This window comes from Bubalus bubalis, chromosome 10, assembly GCF_019923935.1.
Source record: "Bubalus bubalis isolate 160015118507 breed Murrah chromosome 10, NDDB_SH_1, whole genome shotgun sequence".
In the NCBI taxonomy this organism is placed as follows: domain Eukaryota; kingdom Metazoa; phylum Chordata; class Mammalia; order Artiodactyla; family Bovidae; genus Bubalus; species Bubalus bubalis.
The window spans coordinates 47646766-47653470 of NC_059166.1; the positions used below are offsets into that span (position 1 = coordinate 47646766).

The 6705-nt window shown below is 38.1% G+C and overlaps 1 non-coding gene across 1 annotated transcript; it reads left to right on the plus strand.

The window, feature by feature from the left end:
- Positions 1-287: 287 nt before the first annotated feature.
- On the plus strand, positions 288-359 carry TRNAC-ACA. Its single transcript has one exon. It is a non-coding gene; the product is annotated as a tRNA-Cys (tRNA).
- Positions 360-6705: the final 6346 nt, after the last annotated feature.

Consider the following 6705-nt stretch of genomic DNA (forward strand, 5'->3'; position numbering starts at 1 on the left):
TGTAAATTTTCTCAAACAAGGTCAATATTTTTCTGAAGTTCAGTGTCATCAATAAACCTAAAATGAACAGTAACCAAATATTCTGTGAAAATGTAGACTGAATTGTTTTCATGGAAATTCTTAGGAACATAATTAATAGAAAAGGGGCATTTAAATGGCACCGTCTTTCTTCTTACACAAATAAAACATTTAATTTCTGCACATTAATCATAAAGATATTTATTTTAAAATTTGTAATGTTAGGTAATTCCATAGGTTATTACAAAAACTATGAATTAGAAGAGACTTCCCTGGTGGCTCAGATGGTAAAGCGTCTGCCTACAATGCAGGAGACCCAGGTTCGATCCCTGGGTTGGGAAGATCCCCTGGAGAAGGAAATGGCAACCCACTCCAGTACTCTTGCCTGGAAAATTCCATGGACACAGTCCACAGGGTCGCAAAGAGTTGGATATGACTAAGCGACTTCACTTAAGAGGGAAAATATAAAAAAAAAAAAATTTCTGAGTATGAGCAATACCTATCATTTAAATAGCAAGTATGATTTATTTTAAAATTTTTTTATGTAAATCATTTCTCATTTTTGCATATCAAAGAGAATAGTTTTGCTTTCTATCTTTATATAGAGTCATAGATTCACAGAATCGAAAGAGTTGGAAGATGCCTCAGAAGTCCTTTCATTTTAACTTCTGTTGAACACTGATATCTCTTTATCCCCATAATGGACAATTTTTTCCCCTTCTTTTGAACACACAAAAAATTGGAAAAATCATTGTTTGTCATTTCACAGTTCTCACAGTTCATTTCACTGTTGGACCACCTTGATGGCTGTCAGAAATTCCCCATTATACCTGAAATCCTGACCTTTTAGTCTTCTACACATTGGCATAATTGGTGCTCTCTCTCTACATATATGAAGAGAGAAATAATGTGCCTTCCATCGCCACCCCCCCTTTTTATTTCCAGGTTAAAAACCTTACTTTATAGTAAGAGAAGAATCCTTTATGTCAGGCAGGGAAGGAACACAACAAATATACAGAATAAGCACTTTGTGAATTCAACTCACAGTACTGGTTAGAGCATGGAATTCATGAGCAGTAAGAGAAAAGAGAAAAATTGGAAATGAGACTGGAGTCTGATTGTGGGTGGCTATGGGCAAGAGGATCTTTGCTGTGTTTATTAGGCAGGTTCCTGATATGATCAGATAGCTGCTTCTGGAAGATTGATCAGAACATGACCAGAGCATGAGTCCCGGGTGAATATGAATTTTTGGTCATTTTTCCTCCATAGCTTTTCAACATTCCAATCCTTGTGTAACTCCTTTTGTTGAGTGTGGGTGAACATAGTAACTAAATTCTAACCAACAGAAAGTACTGTTAAGTGCTAGGCTGTCACTTTATAACTAGCTACATAAGATTGTTACTTTCATCTTAACAGCAGACTCTCTCTCTATTGCCTGCTCAGTTTGCATGGATTCATGAAGCAAGTTGACTCCTTGGAAAGATCCAAGAGCAAGGAACTGAGAATTCCCTCTGGCCAACTATCAGTGAGAAACTGAGGCCCTCAGTCCAAGAGCTTGCAAAGAAGAGAATCCTGCCACCAACCACATGAACTTGGAAGTGGATATTTCCCCAGTTAAACCTTGAGATGACTACATCCCAGCTGACTGAGGAATTACAATGGGTAAGAGACTTTTAAACAGAGGACCCAGCAAACTCATCCTGGATTCTTGACTTAAGTAACTTAGCTAAAAATGTGTCTTGTTTTAATCTGCTGATTTTTATGGTAAATTGATTACTTCTGAGCATATGAGCTATAGGAGCTTAACTTGATGCAGAGGTTGTGAGGTTGCAAACACTGGACAAGAGTATAGTGATGCCCAGAAATGATGGGAGATTATAAATGTTTAGATTATGTATTTTGATGGTTCTGTATATGTACATTCATAGAGTTCATTCATATTCAGCAATAAAACAGAACTGTATCATCTGGACTGAGGTATTACTGACAGCAAAAGGGAGTACTTTTGTATCCCTAGAGAGCACATTTGATAAATTTTTATGAGCAACTTTGTAGATGCAAAGTATGTACCATGCTAAAATGTTCATTTTTTTTTTAACTGGTAGAAGACCAGTCAATGAAACCTCTAAATAGGACCTCAAAAATTAAGAAAGAAGTTAGCCCTCATATTTTAATGTGTTCTTGCTACCATTTTTCAACTGTAAAACTCATTCCAAATACTTGAACTTACAGAGCAGATCTTTGGCACGATAGCTGAAAGCATAACAAGTAAACCACCACCACCAGAAACAAAATGAAGCGCTGCCAAACCAAGTCAAATTGCTTTACTCTGCCAAGTCCAAAGATTGATATAGTCTTTGTTGTGAAAATACCTCATTAATGAATGTTTCTATGATTCTGCATTTTGTTACAGAAATTTCACAAGGTAATATTAATTTCCCTTATTGGGAGAACTAGAAATGCTGAGGAAAAACATATAAAGAACAATCCCTTTGAAATACGGGAGTTCTAACAAGGCAAGAAGAATTATGGGACCAACAACCAGGGGGAGATAGAAACTCCAAGAGGTAAACTCAGTATTTGGGGCTACTTTTTCCCTAGGTTTAGAGGCATCTGTAGATTCTATTCTATCTGTAGATTCCTACGCTGGAGTCGGAAATGACAACCCACTCCAGTGTTCTTGCCTGGGAAATTCCAGGGGCCTGGTGGGCTACAGTCTGTGGGGTCGCAGAGTCAGACATTACTGAGTGACTGAGCACAGACACACATACAATAGATTCTATTAGAGACAAGCTGAGCAGAACTTTTGAAAAATTAACAGTTCTAAGGAACAGAAATCCAAATATAAGACTGCCAAATTAGAAATCCTAGAAAACCCCTATGACTTGAATTAGAACCTCCAAGGGATACATTTCAGAAGAGAGAAACCAGAAATAAGAAATATCCTGTCCCTAACAAGGGTTGACACTCTCAGTTTAAACTGTCTTAGGTTCAGTAACTGGATTAAGATGATCACCACTTGCTAGTTTACCAGCTGATGGTCTAAATCAAACATAAATCCTCAAAGAGATTCACTTTTGGGTAAGATGGAGCATTTTGAGGCAGATCAAAACAATTATAAAACAGAAAACCTAGAAGAGTTACCAAATTATTTTCTCTCTTTTTTTTTTTTCATTTCTGGACTATATTTTATTCTAACATGGATTCATTAAGAGCCATTAACTCACCTGGCTCTTGAAGGCATCAGAGAACTTCAGCAGCTGCAAAGATGAAAAGAGTAAGATTCCAAAAAGAGGATTCATTATGGAGAAGAGCTAAGGGCTTGAGCATCCTTGAAGGCATTTGTTGGTTGTAGATTTGAGACCAAATGGAGATTCCTAAGTAAACCTGCACACAGGGTTGTTACTAGGAGGACAGACAGAGTGACTGACAGAGATTGGAGGGGTCACATAGAAGAATCAGAGGTTTCAGAAACCTCAGATATAGTGCTCTCTCCTGCAGTGTATGTCTTAAACTAGCACAGAGCTGGAGGCCAAAGAACTAAGACCAAAGATAAAGTGCCTAAAATCCAGGGACTGTATTGGAAGACTAATTATTGTAACTTTGTCCGTTTTTCCTGAGCTTGTTTAGTTGCTTCAGTCGTGTCCAACACTTTTGTGACCCCATGGACTGTAACCCACTAGGTTTCTCTGTCCATGGGATTCTCCAGGCAAGACTACTGGAGTGGGTTGCCATTTCCTTCTTCATTCCTGAGCTTACCTAAGGATTTAATGAAATTTCAACCAGATTCCTCAAGGGTAATTTTTAGGAGAAATTGACAAACATATTAAAAATAAATATGGAAATGCAAAAAAGAAAACCAAAATTTGATTAAGTATAAAATTAGAGAATGTATACTAACATATACCAAAACTCAATAACTATTATAAAAATGTAGTTAAGACAGTATGTATTAGTATAGGTACCAATATGTAGGCTAACGAAATGAAATCAAGGGTCCAGAAACCTACCACCTGTTTATGGTCACTTGATTTATGACATATATGATGGCAGGGGGCAAAGATTATCTTTTCAATAAATTATCTTGTGTCAACTATATACCCATAGGATAAAAAATAAAATCTGGCACTTGCCTCACACTTACATATAAGCCAGTTCCTGGTGGGTTAAAGTGAAAAATATGAAAATTGTATCAATAAAGTTTTAAAAAGATAATAGAGGGAAATCATCTTGACCTTGGGAAAGGAAAAGAATTTTTATATTAAAGTGACAACCATAAAGAACAGACCTGGGGTCTGTGATACAAAGTGAAATAAGAGAAAAACAAATATTGTATATTAATACATGTATATGAAGTCTAGAAAAATGGTACAGATGAACCTATTTACAGGGCAGGAATAGCAATGTTGACATAGAGAACCAAAATGGGGACATGGGGCCAGGGGAGGGGAGGGTGGGACAAATTGGGAGAGTAGGATTGACATATATATATATACTACCATGTATAAAATTGATAGCTAGTGGGAACTTGCTGTATAACACAGGGAGCTCAGCATGGTACTCTCCGATGACCTAAGGCTAGGAGCTGGAGGATCAAGAGGGACAGAATGTATGTATACATATAACTCATTCCCATATGGCTTCCATATGGCTCAGCATGTTAAGAACCTGCCTGCAATGCAGGAGACACAAGAGATGTGGGTTCGATCTTTGGGTCGGGAAGATCCCTGGAGAAGGAAAGGGCAACCCACTCTAGTATTCTTGCTGGAGAATTCCACGGACAGAGGAGCCTGGTGGGCCCCAGTCCATGGGGTCACAAAGAGTTGGGCACGACTGAGTGACTATTACTAACTCATTCACTTTATTGTACAGAAGACTAACAACATTATAAAGCAATTATCTTACAATTGAAAAATAAACATGGAATGGCTGTGTGATATGGTAATTCTACTTCTGGGAATATACCCAAAAGAAGTGAAAGCAGGAACTCAAACAGACATTTGTACACACACCCACATTCATAGCATCAGCGTTCTCAAGAGCTGAAAGGCAGAAACAACCCAAATAACTAGTGGATGAATGGATAAACAAAATGTAGTGTATATATATATATATATATATATGTGGAATATTATTCAGCCTTAAAAAGGAAGACAGTTATTTTGATATAACATGGATGAAACTTGATGTTATGAACCTTAACATTATACTAAGTAAAATAAGCAGACACAAAAGGATAAACATTGCTATTCTATTCATATGAGATACATAAAGAAGTCAAATTCATAGAGACAAAAACTAGAAAAATCATAGAGACAAAAACTAGACAAAAGCTAGAACTGGGGGAAGGGAGGTGTGGGGCATTGTTTAATAGGTGCAAAGTTTCAGTTAGGGAAGATGAGAAGTTCTGGAGATGGACAGTAGTGCTGGGTTCAATTCAGTTCAGTTGCTCAGTCGTGTCTGACTCTTTGTGACCCTATGGTCTGCAACACACCAGATCTCCCTCTCCATCACCAAATCCCACAGCTTGCTCAAACTCATGTCATCGAGTCTGTGATGCCATCCAACAATCTCATCCTCTGTCGTCCCCTTCTACTCCTGCCTTCAAGCTTTCCCAGCATCAGGGTCTTTTAAAATGAGTCAGCTCTCCACATCAGGGGTCAAAATATTGGAGTTTCAGCATCAGTCCTTCAAATGAATATTCAGGACTGATTTTCCTTAGGATGGACTGGTTGGATCTCCTTGCAGTCCAAGGTACCCTCAAGAGTTTTCTCCAGCACCCACAGTTCAAAAGCATCAATTCTTTGCGGCTCAGCTTTCTTTATAGGCCAAATCTCACATCCATACATGACTACTGGAGAAACCATAGCTTTGACTAGTCAGACCTTTGTTGGCAAAGTAACATCTCTGCATTTTAACATGCTGTCTAGGTTGGTCATAGCTTTTCTTCCAAGGAGCAAGCATCTTTTAATTTCATGGCTGCAGTCACCATCTGCAGTGATTTTGGAGCCCCCAAAATAAAGTCTGCCACTGTTTCCATTGTTTCCCCATCTATTTGCCATGAAGTGATGGAACCCGCTGTCATGATCTTAGTTTTCTGAATGTTGAGATTTAAGGCAACTTTTTCACTCTCCTCTTTCACTTTCATCAAGGAGCTTTTTAGTTCTTCTTCACTTTCTGCCATAAGAGTGGTGTCATCTGCGTATCTGAAGTTATTTACATTTTTCCTGCTAGTCTTGATTTCCAGCTTGTGCTTCATCCAGCTTGGCATTTCACATGATGTACTCTGCCTATAAGTCAAATAAGCCAGGGGACAGCTTTGATGAACTCCTTTCCCTATTTGGAACCAGTCTGTTGTTTTATGTCCAATTCTAACAGTTGTTTCTTGACCTGCATACAGGTTTCTCAGGAGGCAGGTCAGGTGGTCTGTTATTCCCATCTCTTTAAGAATTTTCCACAGTTTGTTGTGATCCACATAGTTAAAGGCTTTGGCATAATCAATAAAGCAGATGTTTTTCTGATATTTTCTTGCTTATTCAATGATCCAATGGATATTAGTTTGATTTCTGGTTCTTCTGCCTTTTCTATATCCAGCTTGAACATATGGAAGTTCATGGTTCATGTACTGTTGAATCCTGGCTTGGAGAATTTTGAGTGTTACTTTTCTAGCATGTGAGATGAGTGCAA